Genomic DNA, 17,813 nt, shown 5'->3' on the forward strand with positions numbered 1-17,813 from the left:
GATGGATTCTGCAACTGGAGTTTTTTTATTTTATCAATAGAGATGCCTGCCATGCCATTTTCATGTTCATTGCCTGTTTTTAATTATGTGAAAATATCATGTATCTTAAACGGATCATTGCTTTTTTTTCTTACCACGTCTCTGAGGTACAATCATAATTGCTTATTTGGGAACTAAAATGATATGGCCATAATGTGCTCCTAAAATAGATTGAAATCGGATCTCTCATTTTTTTCTGAATCCTTCTCTATTTTCAGAGAGATTTATTTAGTGAATAATGCAAAGGGGGTTTTATCGCAGGGTAGCCACATTGTAAACAATAGCAGATGACTTTGTAATACTGCGTTTCACTGGAAGAGGCCACTAGGTCTTATGCCGTGTTACAGAAACCAATCTGTTTATTGATCATGGTAATGTCCATAAGACAACAAAGGTTTTTTTCTTTTCTCCAGATCTTAAGGTAAGACATTAAGGTATTGTAAAAGTGCCCTGAGAGGAGAGTTGTGGAGAGCGGAAACAAAGTCAACACATCAGCTTTATTAACAGTTTTATTTTGCTTTGGCAGAGTAAAAACATCACATAAATGCATGTTACAGTTTACCATTGCATACAACAAAATAAATGAATATTCTACATGGTTTTGTGCACTCACTGGCGACTTTATTAAACCTTACAAGTACCAGGTTGGACCCCATTTTGCCTTCAGAACTACTCTTATCTTTCGTGGCATAGATTTAACAAGGTACTGGAAATATTCCTCAGAGATTTTGGTCCATATTGACATGATAGCATAACGCAGTTGCTGCAGATTCGTCAGCTGCACATCTATGATACGAATCTCTCGTTCCACCACATCCTGAAGGTGCTTTATTGGATTGAGATCTGGTGACTGTGAGTCCATTTGAGTAGATTTAACTCAATGTCATGTTTAAGAAACCAGTCTGAGATGATTCACACTTTGACATGACGCATTATCCTGCTGGAAGTAGCCATCAGAAGATGGGTACACTGTAGGCATGGGCCAGTATAAGATTCTGATGGTACAATAACTTTGGAAAAAATATCACGCTTTCACGGTATTGTGATTACTGCTCTAAAGTATACTGTAAATGTCTGGGTAAAAAAACTAAAAAAATTCCCCTTTGAACACAATATATTTTATTTTTTGAAAGATTTATAATATTTTGGAACAGTAAACATGTCAGGCTAATTAATTCAAATGAATCGTTGACTTCTGCTGTCTTTATTAGTTTCAAAAACACAGATTTCTTAACAATTTAAAACGGCATCTTTGTATATTTTTCTGCTGTAGAAATTATTGTCCGAAAAAACAAACAAAAAATGTGAATAAAAAAATCTTACACATACCTTAGGAACCGTGTTACAGAAATTATAGGTTTAAAACCTTGATTTTTCCAAACTGCAGTATACCTTGAAAACGTTTATTGTCCCATGCCTAGTGCACTGTGGTCATAAAGAGATGGGCATGGTCAGCAACAATACTCCGGTAGGCTTTGGCGTTGACACAATGCTCAATTGGTACTAATGGGCCCATAGTGTGCCAAGAAAATATTCCCCACACCGTTACACCACCTTCATCCTGAACTATTGATACAAGGCAGGATGGATCCATGCTTTAATGTTGTTCACAGCAATTTCTGACCCTACCATTCAAATTTCGCAGCAGAAATCAAGACTCATCAGACCAGGCAAAATATTTTTAATTGTCTATTGTCCAATTTTGGTAAGCCTGTGGGAGTTGTAGCCTCAGTTTTTATTTTCTGTTTTTTGACCATTCTCTGTAAACCCTAGAGATGGTTGTGCGTGAAAATCCCAGTACATTAGCAGTTTCTGAAATACTCAGACCAGCCCGTCTGACACCAACAACTATCCCATGTTCAAAGTCACTTAAATCATATTTCCTCCCCATTCTGATGCTCGGTTTGCACCAGATTGCCTTGACCATGTCTACATGCCTAAATGCATTGAGTTGCTGCCATGTGATTGGCTGATTAGAAATTTGTGTTAACGAGCAGTTGGACAGTACCTAATAAACTGGCCGATGAGTGTAGCTTATAACACATAAATCATGTTAAGTATGACTAAATGCAAATTTATTCTGCATCAAAAACATGATATGTTTTTTAATAAAAGTTTTCTTTTAAAAACTTTAACTTACAAATTAAAGTTGATGCATAATCATCTTAGGAAAAATCCCATGGAAAATAGTTTAGTGTATCATGACCTTTTAATTATCACATATATGAATATTAGGCGTAATCATAAATGCTGATTAAGGTACATTTTGTAAAGTGTAATTAACTGGATTTCTGGTGCATGAGCAGGTGACTTTTAAATGTGTCTGAATATGAAACTACCAAAAAACTTTTGTTAGAGTCAATAATGATATCATGAGCATGTACATTGCAGGCATATCTTTATAAAAAGACATTGCCAACCATAGTCCTGAGATGCAAACTTCTGTTTTTAGTATGTCATTGTTATCATATAAACATAACAAGGCCACTTGCTTCTTCAGCCAGAGCGTGCACCAACAGAAAGATTCTGGTGCTCACATGTAAACAAACAGAAGCTCTACAAGCACTGACTGTTTAGAAAAGCACCCATTCACATTCCCAGATCACAGAATGCTGTTTGTATGAATGCTCAAACAGTTTAGACGTGATTACTTATGTTTTCCCTGGAAGGTGATTACTTTGCCACTCTTGGCAGCCATTGTCACAGTCTGGCGCTTCCCATTCATGCAACTGGACCACCGGCACAAAGGAGCGAAGTGCTCGATTGATGACAGTCCTCAGTAGGCCAAAGGAAGACATTAAAACAACTTGTATAGGGCTCTTTCAGGAGATTAACTTACTATGAGGGCTACCTGCCATGGACCCATTGCTTGCATTCATGAAGCCGGTACAAAGGCCTTTATTTTTTAGCCAAGGCCACAGCTGCATGAAAGCCAAGACTGAATAGGGTAATGACCACAAAAAACAACAAACCTCAAGTGTGTAAAAATAAAGTGTCTTCTTAAATGTAAGCCTCCTTTCAGGGGAAGGTGATTCCACCATTGAGGATAGCAAATACCGTTGGTCTAATTAATTTCAGAGGAGTGGTGTTGTAAGGAAAGACGGCATAAAGGAACAAAGTAGACTTTAATTAAATCTCCCTATCTGACAGGCAGCCCTGAAACATACACATCACATGCCTGGTCTAGCAGGAGGTGTCTGACTTGCGGTCTGTCTGGGCCCTAAACAGACCGACCACAAAGACCATTGACGGAAGATGTACAGACGGCACAATAGTAGAACTAAAATTAGAGCGGTTATGCCATAACTTCAAACCCAACCAGTCTGCCACATGTTTATTTAGCTGTCTACATGAATATGCTATTAAATGGCCAGTGATAATGATGTTGTAGCTGAGATCACCAGAAGAAGAGGGTTTGATCAGCAGGATTAGCGCAGGTCACCCTTCACCCCGCTACACATAAAGACTATAGAAAGCTTTGTGTCGGCACTCAGAAGTCCATCAAAGCCCCATTCGCCGTGTCCATCTCTACCTCCTGGAGGGTGTTCACGACCACCCTGGCCTCAAAGAAAACACTGCACACACAATAAAACCAAAAACCACCATTTTGGACAATAGTCATAGTGTCTGTTCGAGAGCGAGAGAAAGGAGGGAGCGCCTCAGAGCTGAGCAAGAACGCATGTGTGTGCACATTGAGGTGAAATTACGGCATTATCTCACGGTCATAGCCGCCGACTGAATAGAGTCTTCTTGAAGACATGCAGCACCACGTAGAGAGCGCACCAGAGGGAGGGCCTTGGCGCTTTGCTCGTGCTTACTGAGTGGAAATGCCCTGACAGGTGTGCCATTGTACCAATAAGGTTGTGTGAGCGTTAAGAACGTTCCAGGGGAGTCCCCGTGTCTGCTGGTAATGTGTTTATCACCAGTAATTTTTTTGTTGCCTCCATCTCCTCCTCCTGTCTACTTCCGCCATCCCCTCAGGATCTGGTTGAAAAGAGAAAGCCTCTCTTGCACAGTTGGCTGGACAACTTCTAATGAGTCAGACAGGCAGTACTTGTCACCATTCAGCTATACAGACAGGTCAGAGAATGAGTAGAGGAGCAAAAATGGCAAGAACGAGAGACTAACCTGACAGAAAGCAGGAAGGGGTGAATAGTGACCACTGTGACTAGTGAACGCTAAAGGAGTTTGTATCCATTTAGGCCTCAGGCCTCAGCCTTATTGGATGTCTGCAGGTAAGTGTCTGTTTGTTTCACTGGTTCTGTCTTGTACAGGGAAAATATGTAGCTTCCTGAGTGGTACCTCACATTGTTTTCAGACATATTTGTCCAATGATATTCTACAATTAAAATCAGTTTTTAAGGATTAATTCATTCTTTAGCAGCAAAACAAGAAGACAGAATTAAAATAGGTCTACTGAACGTCACGTAATTAAATGGCAAAATATTTTGGTCGGCAACGACGTGTCAATGAAGCTGCAGTTCTACATTTGAACGCTGGATGTCAGGGTTTGCTCGCCTCTGAGGCACATCTTCTTCAAGCCCCTTGGGGAGTTTTAGCGAGCGCACGTGGTGTGACAGCTTCCCTAGGAAGTTTGGGTGACATTTGCTTCACTTAATGACACAAGCTAATTAATCATTAGCGATCCCAGAGGTATTCCTTTTAGAGAGGCTTTGTCGTGCCTGCTCCCAGCAGGAGGCTGCAGCCCCAACATGTTATGTATGCATATGTTTAACTGCCGTGTTCCACACTGAAGACGTTTTAATTTTGTACTGTTTATGTGTTCGGATTGAGTTCGTGTTTTCGGTTGGCAGCTTATTATGCCATTTAATATTAACCGTCTGTATTTTCACCCTTTAAATGTGGGGTAAGAAAAGGTGTTAACATTTATCTACACTGTAAAAAATAAATCCGTAAAACTTACGGTAAAAAAACGGCAGCTGTGGTTGCCAGTACTTTACCGTTAAAAACATGGTACAAACCGTAAAAGTAATTTCTTGTTTTTACGGTAAACTACCGTATTTTATAAATTTATAGAAGTAATATGTCTGTATTTTGAATGACCAACATTTACACATCTTTTGTACATGTTAGCACACCTACATCCAGGTGGTGATGAGATAGTACATGATGAGCCAAAGCTCATCACAATCAACTTTTCCCACAAGCAGAAAAGAGTATCAGCATATAGAAGGTGCTCAGTGTCATTCACACAGCTACTAAACACCAGTATGGTAACACGCTTAAAATTAAAGTCATGAAATAAACATGTTTATCAACCTTAGATGTAACATAAATCTCTAATGTACATAACTGATGGGGAAACAACTAAAAAGATCCATATTAATGTCAAACAAATGCATAAAAAGTGATGTGCCATGCAGGGAATTCTGGGAAAGTCAATTTACGGTTATTCGTTGTATATATTGAGAAAACATACCAATAACCAGGTTGCGGATTTGTACTGTAGCATTTTTACAGTTTTTTTACTGTTGAAATCACGGCCATTTTTTACAGTGTAGTCGTGGTTAGGTCATAAACGTATGATTTATAAAGCTCCGATAAAAGGATGAAGCTACTGTACTGTAGAAATATCAGTTAATATACCAGAGGAGAACTGAGTAGATCAGACAGAAGATGGTTTACTATACTGAAATTCTGTTTGTTGTCATATCTAGGCCTAAACTATGAGAGTGTTTTGCTCTGTGAGGTTGTGTTTTCAGAGTTTGCTGAGTTGAGGCAGACATCATTATTACTTGTCAAAAGTTTAATTTAAACTTGAAAGAGGCTGCCAGAGACTCCAATCTGGCTGAAACTAGAAATGTGTGAAGCAGTTCAAAATAGTTTGACAGTTCTTGGAGTTTCTCTCTTCATGAATTCTGGTGGAGGACTCAGTTTATGCTGTGTCTGTGAAGATAGGCCTTTGGGTCTTATTATCTCCAATGTGTTTTAATTATTTATAGTATCTCAAAAGATGGCTGCCTTGAGTTGTCTTGGAGAGACCTGAACTGACCTTCTGGAGAAACATGGATTTAAAGCACCATCCTTGACCTAGTGCAGACAGGTGATTCATCAACTAAAGTACTTGCACTGAAAAAAATGTTGTCTGCAAAGTTGTTGCAAACAATTTATTTGTGTTAAATTTAAAAAACAAATTACATTTAGTAATGTTCAACTTAATTTGTTTGTTTAAAATCAGCCCAAATAAGTAGTTTACAACCCCTTAACTTAAAAGAAATTTGTAAATCCAAGGAATCATCCTTGAATAATTTTTTTTCAGTGTGGTATTGTTTTGTGCATCTCTTATTTATACAGATAAAATAGGAATTGAATTACAGTTCAATTTATGCATTTGAATTGAGGTAATGAGGAAATACACTCACAGAAATAAAAGTACAAGATCTGTACTGGAGTGGTACCTTTCAAAAGGTACACATTTGTACTTAAAGGCTCCATATTGGTACCTCAAAAGTATATATAATTACCTACAAATTTTTAAAGGAACACTTCTGTACTTTTTAGGTACCAATATGTACCCTTGAGGTATTAACATGGATCTTTTAGGTACAAATTGGTACCTTTTGAAAGGTACCACCCAAATGACAGCTCTCGTACCTTTATTTCTGAGTGTATGATGCAGGGACAATTTAAATCAGTGTATGAACAGAATTCAAGTACCTGAAGTGTAATTAACTAGTTTGTCTACACCAGGGGTGCCCAAACTCGGTCTTGGAGGGCCGGTGTCCTGCATATTTTAGTTTCAACCCCAATTAAACCCACCTGAACCAACTAATCAAGCTCTTTCTTGATCTACTAAAACAGGGGTGCCCAAACTTGGTCCTGGAGGGCCAGTGTCCTAGAGATTTTAGCTCCAACTTGCTTCTACACACCTGCCAGGATGTTTCTAGTATACCTAGAAAGAGCTTTATTAGCTGGTTCAGGCAAGTGTGTTGAAGTAAGTTGGAGCTAAACTATGGAGAACATCGGACCTCCAGGACTGAGTTTGGACATCCCTGATTCAAACTAACTAAATGTTGACTTGACACTCTCAAATGTTTATTAGAGACTAAATACACTTTTAAAAATGCTAGACGACCATATTTTTCCCAAATTGCAGATTAAAAAATCCCAGCATTTGTAGTGTAGATGTAAATTACGTACATAAAAAGTGTATAGATTTGTTTAGTGCAACATTTTGGAAAACCCCAAAAATGTACCCATATTTTTTCACCATCAAGTGGTTCCAAATGTTAATGATTTTTTTTTCTTCTGTTGAACACAATTGAATATATTTTGAAAGAAAAGGAAAAAACAACTACTTTGGAGGTCAGTGGTTACAGGTTTCCAGCTTTCTTCATAATATCTTCTTTTGTGTTTAACAGGAAAAAGAAACTCTGTGAGTGAGTAAACCTTCATTTTTGGGCGAACGATCCCTTTAATTTCCCAGCTTGAATTACCCATGTGAATTTTTTGAATTGTAATTCATTATATTTCCTTCTGCATTCAACATCCACTTTAAAACCAGTAGGTATAAACTTATTCCAGAGCTCATTTTCAGGATCATTTCTCCAGATTAAATGCCCTTCATAACTTGCTGGTCATCAGGCTTTACTATCTGCCCCCAAAAGAGGAAAACATGTTCTCAATATGCTCACTTTGCAAAACCGGTAGATGTACTCATCAATAAATTAATTTTTAGCTTTGTAAGCAAACCCCCCCTACTGATCATGGCACACTTTGTCCAGCTGTTACTGGCAGCGGAAGAATGCCAAAAAAACAATTAATCAGTCATCTACACTTTGTCTACTCAACACTTTTTTGAATGCATTGTGCAGCTTATTTCTGAAAGGTTTCTGTACATGTCTTTGAATACAGTATTGCTGTTTGGTAGAAATATGGGGCTGAGATGCTGTGGTATGCTTATTGTGCTCTAGCTCTATTACATATGTGTTGGCATAGAGGAGAATGAATTATTCTCTTTCATAGCTGCTTCGTCATTAATATGCAACGGAGAGCTAGGCCTTCCTCACTCTGCCAGGTGCCATTTAACATCGCTTGGATGTACAAGGACTTCTTCATATCCACTTAAATCAGGGGGAAGATTTTATTCCAGCACAGACTAAAAGTAATTATGCTGCTCGCTAACAACACTTTTAACACGCTCATGTTTCACCAAAGAGCTTTGTTGATTGAGGAGTGGCAATAGCATTGTACATTAACAGATCTAATGAACCACCTTTTAATACCAAAATACTCTCTGCGTTTGTTAGAAATATGCAGACAAATTGATGCATGCGATGCACAAAGACATAAAATGGGATTTGATTATTGAATTCAAAATCCAAGTGGTCCACCTGGTGAAGTCAAAGTAGTGTTTGAACAGTCCTTCATTTTACCTTTCTTCACTGCTCATTCAAGTCTATTCTCCTGGCATAATGGAGCCAATGCACACCTGGTGCCAACAACCTGACATGCCCTAAGTGTCTGCGAGCCCACCCGTGGTGATCCGGATGGAGGCATTCAAAGAAATCACCATATTGGAGGACCTGGAAGTTCTGCCGCCATGAGCGCAGGAACACCTCGTTCCCTGGAGAGCTTCATCTGGAAGCTTTCAGACCCTCCCCGTCTACTCAGCCAATCATTGGGTCATCTCCAATTACTCGGCATTTGGGCACAACAAGGTGCGGTGCCTCCGAGTTACCTGCCCCCTCTCAGTTGTTTGTGCCCAGAAACATATTTAGACATGCACGCAACATGCGCTTACGTCTCAGCGGGAGGCCACCGTGAGACACATCAAGACGAGTAAGGCTTATCTTGAACAGTGGAGCCTACATGTCCCCGCACGACACACAGAGTCAACAAGCAAAGAGTCTGCTTATCAACGATGAATCAACATCATTGGCTGTCAAAAGTTCAATTTAAACTTGAAAGAGCTGCCAGAGATTTCGATCCTGCTGATACTAGAAATGTGTGAAGCAGTTATGAAATAGTTTGACACTTTGCGGAGCTTCGCCCCTTTATGAATTCCGGCGGAGGCCTCCATTCACTCTGCGTCTATCAAGCTCCATGCGTGAAATCACCTTTTGGAGTCAGCAAGTGGGGAAATTTGTAACGGAGCCCCGAAGGATAGCTTATTTACTCAGTTGTTTATGGTTAATCAAAGTGCAGCAAACTTTCGCTCTCTCTGGCATTGCTGCCTTTTAGCAGCGGCTCTTTCAAGATATTGTGGGGTGGGGCACGGCGTTGGGTGTGATTCTCTATCTTCGGGAACCCCGCAATTACATCTGGCACAACTCTGCATGAAGTAACGCTTCATAAGCCTTTGTGCGACCGTGCTTTGAAGCGCCCGAGCCCTCTGTATGTTGGCTTTTTGTCTCCCTCGTATCAACCCCCCTTCCCACCCATTGGAGACAGAAGACAGAATGCGATGTGTCGTCTTTGCCTGCCGCACAAAAGCTCTGTGCATTTGACACACCTTGGCCAGCACAAAGGATAAAAAGCGAGGCAAGGCTTGGACACGCAGAACGCCGCTGCTAGGCCCGATAAAGACGCTTCAAAAAGTCGAGCCGTAAGGAGCCACGGCCCTCTTCTTCTCCCTCTCTTTCTTTCTTTCCAAGACCCTGGAGTGCCAAAGAGAAAAGGAAGAAAGAAAGAAAGACAGATGGATTAAAAATTCCGCCTTTATATATTGTAGATGGGCACATATCTGAATGAAAATTTAGCTGAATAGTGGTAAAAATGGGATAGCATGGGAATTCGAATACATGTGTGTGTTCATGAGAGTAGATGTTTGGACATGTGGTAGGTGTCCGTACAAGGATAGTCAAACTTGAAAATGTGGCCAGTTAGTGTTTTTCATGAGGAAAACCAGCAATATTTTGACTTCACTTGGTTAAGCTTAACTGACAGCTTTTACTGATGATTAGCACATTTATAGATGATTAGCATATTTAAAGCAACCGGTTTCACAACATTCTTGAAAATATCATCTTTTTGTTTCCAACAGAAAAAGACATAACATAAAGTTTTCTTTTTAAAAAACAAATGACCTTTTAAGTTATTTTCTTACACGTTGACCTCAAGTGAGTTTGTTTTTAAATCTAGTCTTAAAACCTATTTTTACTCTGGCTTTTAATACTATATGAGTGTCTTATGTCTGTTGTTTGCTGTCCTTTGTTTTAGAAGGTGTATGTGTGCACAGCACTTTGGTAAGCACTTGCTGTTTTTAAAAAGCGCTTTATAAATAAACATTGACTTGACTTGACTTATTGTCCCTGTCTTAGGTTGGATTTAAGTCACAATACTAAGGATATTACTTTTGTTGCATCACAACTTTGTAGCCAAATGTAATGACATAAAAATATTAACTAAACAACTGTAAAACTCACATTTTACAGTTTTTAAATCACAAACTACAAAATCATAAGCTGAAATAAACAAAACTTTGTTCATGCCTCAGGATATTTGTGCTCTTTTATAAGAAAAAGTGATGGGTTATTATTTTTTGTTGCTCAGTTTATCAATTTAAAATTAGTTTTTAAAAAAAATGACAAAATCACAAGCTGAAATACACAAGACCTTAAAACTGCCTCAGGATAATGTAGTTTTTGTCAACACAAATGTACTCCATATGACTCAAGTATTGAGAATTGAGAACTTGAGATTTTTTTTTCTAAAAGTCCTAAATGTTACAATGTAAAATAAGCAATCATGTGAAATTGTGTCTGAAAAGAAGGGAAATGATCAAAAACAAAACTGGCTCTAAAGCAGCAGGGTGAATGGCTACGCGGGCTGCCCTTTGGCTAACCTGTAGTCTGGATTCATAGGGTCAGTGAACCCTTCATTACAGTGCTCTAGTGGCATTGATTGGTGGGACAGAGAGCAAACCTCTATTTTACAGTAACTTTCTGCCCGATCAATCTGACCCAGCCTGTCATACCCTCTCTCAGGGGGTCTCATCCAAAGACAGAGTGACATTGCGTGCTATCACAGGCACCATGATTAATTATAGTCCGCAATGGAAAACACATTTTAGTTTGTTTATGAGACTTGCATAGGGGAGGGGACTGCCTTTGTTAGACACACAGACATACTGTTCATTATGTACTATATTATTATGAGTACTTTGTAAGCATATGGCAGAACAGTTAATTATCTATAGCTTTTAGACTGTCAGGAAACAGAAAGGGTTTGTTCAAAATTGTTTATTCTGCCATATATTTGTATAATTATTTCCTCACCTCCACTGCTTTTTAATGGAGCACAAAAGGAGTGAATTTTTCTTCATAAAGCTTTTAAATAGGGTTTGTTTGCTGTCATGTTCTGAAAGTATTTTTTAAAAGTATTTTTCCCATAAGAAATATTAAACAATGTCTTTGTTAAAGCGCTATGAGTCATGAACAAAACCAAAAACTATGAGCTGAATCAAAACATTACAACCTTTTTTGAAGCAAACATGTATATGAATATTAGACAAAAGTATAAATTCAGTAGACTGTGTACTTTGGTTTCAAATGGGACCTATTATGCCCCTTTTTACAAGCTGTAAAATAAGCCTCTGATGTCTCTACAATGTGTATAAGAAGTTTTCACTCAAAATACAGTCAAATAACTTTGTATAACTCTTTTAAACTGGGCGACGCAGTGGTGCAGTAGGTAGCGCTGTCGCCTGAGACCAAGAAGGTCGCTGGTTTGAACCTCAACTGGGTCAGTTGGCGTTTATGTGTCAAGTTTGCATGTTCTCCCTGCGTTCGCGTGGGTTTCCCCCGGGTGCTCCGGTTTCCCCCACAGTCCAAAGACATGCGGTACAGGTGAATTGTTAATAGCTAAATGAATTGAAATTCAAGCTAAGTGAATTGAAAAGCTAAATTGTCCATAGTCTATGATTGTAAATGGGTGTGTATGGATGTTTCCCAGGGATAGGTTGCAACTGGAAGGGCATCCGCTGCGTGGAACATATGCTAGATAGATTGATGGAGGGACTAAGCTGAAAAGAAAATGAATGAATGAATGAACTCTTTTAAACTGCCCCTTTGATCCAAATTTTGCTGTTTTGGTGATGTCGCTTTAAATTCAAATGAGATTGTGCTCCCTGATTAATAAAGGGACTAAACCAAAAAAATGAATAAATAAGTTCATTAAATTTTACCATTAGAGGCTGGCTATATTCACACAATGTTGCCACATCCACAACCACTTTTTTGCTTTTATACTTTTATAGTAGGACCCCTTAAATGATGGAAATAACAACAATAGCAATGAAGCATGAACTAAGCACATTAGTTGTATCAAATTAAAAAAGAAAATAATACAAACTCAAGTTTATTGTAAATTGGGCAAATATTTTAGTATTTTGAGAGTGCGGGAGGGAATGCCACATGTTAAGGCTGGTTTATACTTCCGCGTTAAGCGCACTCGTATGCTTGGGCATAGCCGTCGCAGTGGCTGATGCAATCTCTGACGAGCACCTCTCAAAAAAATGTAACCACGGCACTTCCAGCTACAACCCAGTACTGAGAAACACCCATACACACTTATTCACACTCACACATTTACACATTATGGATAATTTCATTTATTTAGTTCACCAACAGTGCATGTCTTTGGACTGGGGAAACCGGAGCACCCGGAGGAAACGCACAAGAACGTGTGGAGAAACTCCACACTGAAATACAAACTAGCCTAGCAGGGGCTCGAACCAGCGACATTCTTGTGAGGCGACAGTGCAAACCACTGAGCCACCGTGCCAGAGGTTGATTGTTAAAACTGTTACACTGTTTTGGGGAGAAAAAAACACCCATGAACTGAAAAGGGAGCAAATCTTCCTTATTTTGTATGTTGCATTTTGCCCATACCATTTTGAATTTAACTGAAGGTACAACATACACTTCAGAACTTCATTAGAGATCAAGATGATCAATGAATTTGTCAGTTATTCTTCACGTAAAGCTGTTGTATGACTTTAGAGAGTCTTGAAATATATGATAACTTTAAACTCACTTTCAAACTCAGTGTGTTGTATGGAAAAACAGCATGCAGATTTGAAACAACAGGATGATAAACAATGAGTGACACTGACAAAATTATACATTGACTTAAAAATAACCTTTCCAATGTACAAAATGTTTTTGTTTTTTTTTTTGTGGTGGAGGAGATTACATTTTAATGAATGTTATTCACACTGAGAAAAAAAACAAAACTTTATGGAAATGTCTTTGCCGAACAAATAAAATGGTTTAAAGAAATCTGTTTAGTACCCTTTTTTGAAGAGTGCATTTTTTTTTGCTTTTTATTCAAAGGTATTGTCAACAACATGCTTTGCTTAGTTGAAAAGATCAAAAATTTACCACTTGCCTCTACCTCTTCTCTTTCCCTCCTCCCTTTCCTCTCTCTCTCGCTCTCCCTCTCCCTCTTCTCCACTGAAACAGATGGCAATTTATGCTGAGCACAATCAGGACTATTCAGCGTCGGGTAGGCTGGTCCTCCCCACAGGAGAGAGGCCCAATCACAGTCCTAATGAACACATTGAGAGCTGTCTGCTCCAAATGAGTCCCAGTAGGAGCCGGCCCACAGGTACCCCCTGCCCGCTGGCATCACCATACATACACGCACACACACATACATGCGCACACATACACACATGTACTGGCACAACGCAGTACCAAGCTTCTCAAGCAGCTCTTAATTCAATCAAGATTCTTATCTCCAGCTGCCAGCATTCCAAAAGTGGAAAAAACAACAATAGGGATATAAGTTACATGCAGTGAGTTGTGGATTGACAGACTATATTTGTACATGGGATCACAATTTAATCAGTGTACAAGCTCAAATTTGCATAAGGGAATATCACATTTTAACATGTTTTTTGAGTCCCTATGCTGCATTTAGGGCAGAGTCATCCCAGCAAGCATTTTTTGTTTTTAAAAGCTGTCTAATAGATGTCTAATAGACGTCTAAACAAAGTCGTCTTGGCTAAAACAAGGCTAAATTTGGGCTGTCAGTGAAAATCTAATAGACGTCTAAAAATAAGCCTGAAAGGAATGACTACACATATAAAGTCTGTCTTTTTTTATAAAAAAAAAACGCATATAAAGTCTGTCTGTTTGTTTTATGACTAGTCTAGTTTTGGTCTATTCTTAGATGTCTATTACATTTTCACTGACAGCCCAAGTTTAGACTTGTTTTAGCCAATGTGTCTATGTTTAGATGCCTATTAGACATCTATTAAGCACAAATTTGTTTGCTAGGATGACTATTACGTTTAAATGCAATGCAGAATTGCTTGAATACACTTTTCTATAATGAACAGTGTTCAATTAAAGAATTCAAAAGCCGCATTCACAAATTCAGAAATATGATAATTATGAAGGTTGATTTATTTTATTTTAGAGACCTAAATATAGTCCACCATATTGAGATCAAAACTGTGAAAGATGGTAAAATGCCACAATGCAAACCTGGTAACCGATTAATAGTAAGTTCTCTTACTGTACTCTAATAAGGTTTCTGTCTTTTTAAATGACATACTATTGTGTTGGGACCCCTAATCATCCTTATTTGTGGGACCTATTCCAAAATGTAGAATATAGCTGTATTGTTTCTTTATTGTTGAATATATATATTGTGAAATACGTCAATTTTAAACAGGTCTTCAATATTGTTCGGAGAGTATTTCATTCTATTTGACATTATTATAGTTGGGCGACAAAGTGGCTCAGTGGGCAACACTGTCACCTCACAGCAAGAAGGTTGCTGGTTTGAGTGTTGGCTGGGTCAGTTGGCATTTCTGTGTTGAGTTTGCATGTTCTTCTTGTGTTGGTGTGGGTTTCCTCCGGGTGCTCTGGTTTCCCCCACAGTCCAAAGACATGTGCTAAAGGTAAATTGAGTAAGCTAAATTGGCTGTAGTGTATGTGTGTGGATGCAAGAGTCTATGGGTGTTTCCTCGTGTTAGGTTGCGGCTGGAAGGGGATCCACTGCGTAAAACATATGCTAGATAAGTTGGCGGTTCATTTTGCTGTGGCCACCCCTGATTAATAAAGGGACTATGCCAAAAAGAAATTAAACAAATTAATTAATTATTATCATTTTTACTCATTGTAATATGTATGCAAGTTATTTTTTTGTGTATGCATTTTTTTTATTATCCAATTGTACTATTTTTATTTACACAATATTATTTTTCAAATAAGTTTTGTATTTATTTGTATCGATTTACTTTTTATAATATAGAATATTATTAATATTATTATTATTGTTGTTGTTGTTGTTGTTATTATTGTTATTAATATTATACCTAAGGTGTATTGATGCCAAATTGTAGGGATAGTAGTAATTTTCTTACAGTCATGTTAATTTTGTTTCAATGCTCTCTTTTTTTAAAGTGGTAGAGTTGCTCCAGATCTTACCTCGGCACTTATACCATATGTAATTTATTTACCATAAAAAAATTTAAATCAAATTTGATTAAATAAATAAATAAAAAAATAAATTAAATAAATAAATAAAATTATTTGTTTTTATTTAATCAAATTTAATTAAAATAAATTGACACATGACTGGCCATCATTTACTTTTAAGATTTGGGCAGCTCAATACCCATCTTCCATCCTATATGCATTTCTGCACTCTACAATAACAGTATATTAGTATATAATTGCATACACAGTTTTTGAATCTCTACAGCAGCCGCACTTCTCCCATCTGTCAGTCTGGCTCCATGTACATCTGTGTGTGTGGGATGCTTCGCCTTTCTTGCGCTCTTTCGACTCGTCAATTCATTTGACCACATACACAGACTTCAACAAGTAGAAACTCCCTCCAACATGCGCAAACACAATGGCAGGAAAAGCAGATCCCACACCGAGCGGTGAAGATCCCTCACACATCAATCACGGCCTCTTGTCGTGCGTCCGTCACTGGGGCTGACAGGAATGCAGCCCCTCGCTCTGCCCCAATCTGCACCTGAAGAGCTGCTGGCCAAACCCCGGTGCCTTCTGTCGCATGTCAAAACCCCACTGGGCCCGCAGCACTGAGGAAGTGCAAATATCCTCTAATGGCCTTGATGCAGATGGATGCGTCCATGACAATAGGCCCCGTGCTGGTGCTTTTTGTCAGCGGCCAGTAGAAAGGCCATCACAATGACTCAGCAGAATTATGCATGCAGAGAGTAGCCTTTCTCATGCTAAAGGACACTGAGAATGGACGTCTCATTTCAGAGAGAAGCGGCAGGCCTTTTTCTCTTAACATGTCTTAGAGCACATGAAGAGACCTCGGTTGGGACAATGGTGTGTGGGTATAATTGGATCGAAGGGTCAATTTCGGGCCTGCTCATCTCATTGACCAACTTCTTAGGTTGATAAATGGTGCTGTCTTTGTATAAAGCCCTACTTTAGCTTTTTAAGATAAAGTTTTTAATAAAGTTATCTAAAGCTGTCTTTTTTCAAAAATATTATCACAATTTAAATGGCAATTTTGATCTTCTTTTAATGTTCTGATGGCTAGCTCTTAGGTGGCGTTTATGCAGCCATTTTCAACTAAAGCCAAAAAGGTTTTGTGTTTTGGATATTCATCTACTTCTCAGCTTAATGTGCTCTATTTTGACGGTCCATGCGCAGAGCGCAAAACGCAGGGCGCAAACGCTTTCAGGGCATGTCAGGACGCGTTTTTGCTAATTTAAGGATGGGAAAATCTGCTTTGCGCCGTGGCGCATGGTCTAAAAGGGTTGAGTTAATTTTCTTAATGAGTTATGGGTGTGTTTTGAGAATAAACCAATTAGAGTCTCATCTCCCATTCCCTTTAAGAGTCAGCTGCGTCGCGCCAAGAGCGCATTCGCTATTTACAGGACGCAAAGTAAGTCTAAGTGGAAAAAATTTGCATTTCACTAGCAAACAGTTAACAGTTGACAGTTTTTTAACAGAAAACTGTTAAACAGAGCATCTACTGCGTGAGAATAAGAGATAATGGATCTACTTTTACATTCGCTCTTGGATAAGGAAACCTTTACGCACAGACATCAATTAGTCTTTAAATAAATAATTGTGTTTGTTAAGCGCAAATATTCGTTTCAAAACAATTTCTAAATTCAGTTCTAATTTCCAGCAAACGAATAAACGAACAATAATAACAAAATGTGCTCAAAAACCTGAGTTATATCCTAAAACACATGCTTTGCCCCATATGGTCTAAAACCTGACAGGTGGGCAAATCTAAGCTTGTTTTTAATAAAACAAATATAAATATGGATATAATAAATAATACTGCTAATAATAATAACATTATACAAAAGCAAATTGTTATGAATGAACTGAAAAAGCCTCTCGAGATGAAGAAGACATAAAAGCAGTGATTTTTCATATTTATGTAGGCTAGAAAATAATATGTTTTGTAATATTTTAATCCTTTATATTTATATACAATATCTATTCTTATTATATCCTATATATATCCTTAATACTTAAATTTTTTCATATGTAAAGATATTTGCCTATTGCTCTCTTGTGGGTATTAAGCAGTGCGTAAGCGAGGCGCAACTCTGCGCCGGAGTTTAGACCGGGTTTGTTTTGGTCTAATGAAAAATCTATTATAGTTTCTCAAAATAGCGACGCGCCAGCGTCCGCCTCAGAACGCCTTCCTTTTTAGACCAGAACGCCTATGGGCGCACAAATGAGCAATAATGCATTTGCTATTTAAACAGCGTAGCGCAACGCCTCAAAACGACTCTTGCGCCAAGCAGAAACTACCAAAAGACTATTGCGCCGCGCCTTGCGCCACATTGC

At 38.4% G+C, this 17,813-nt stretch overlaps 1 protein-coding gene and 1 long non-coding RNA gene across 20 annotated transcripts in view; one reads left to right on the forward strand and one right to left on the reverse strand.

Moving 5' to 3' along the window:
* Nucleotides 1–17,813, forward strand: part of zic6 (zic family member 6) — a 166,950-nt gene that overhangs the window by 4,548 nt on the left and 144,589 nt on the right. For 7 of the 18 annotated variants that reach the window (XR_015506707.1, XR_015506711.1, XR_015506727.1 and 4 more), the window contains exons 2-3: nucleotides 6,003–6,103; nucleotides 13,467–13,611. The gene's annotated coding sequence lies outside the window, so the exon portion shown is untranslated. Of the gene's footprint in view, nucleotides 1–4,051; nucleotides 4,275–4,561; nucleotides 4,759–6,002; nucleotides 6,104–13,466; nucleotides 13,612–17,813 lie in introns of those variants that run through there. The other 11 variants (XR_015506714.1, XR_015506700.1, XR_015506723.1 and 8 more) reach the window with 5 other exon arrangements.
* On the reverse strand, nucleotides 531–13,471 carry LOC141377544 (uncharacterized). Of its 2 annotated transcripts, none has more exons than XR_015507620.1 (3): nucleotides 13,393–13,471; nucleotides 5,555–9,659; nucleotides 531–4,930 (listed from the first exon to the last, which is right to left on the reverse strand). It is a non-coding gene; the product is annotated as an uncharacterized LOC141377544 (long non-coding RNA). The 2 variants fall into 2 exon arrangements; XR_015507621.1 differs by having other exon boundaries at nucleotides 13,386–13,471.

Source organism: Danio rerio, chromosome 14, assembly GCF_052040795.2.
Source record: "Danio rerio strain M-AB ecotype USA chromosome 14, GRCz13ab, whole genome shotgun sequence".
NCBI classification, from domain to species: Eukaryota; Metazoa; Chordata; class Actinopteri; order Cypriniformes; family Danionidae; genus Danio; species Danio rerio.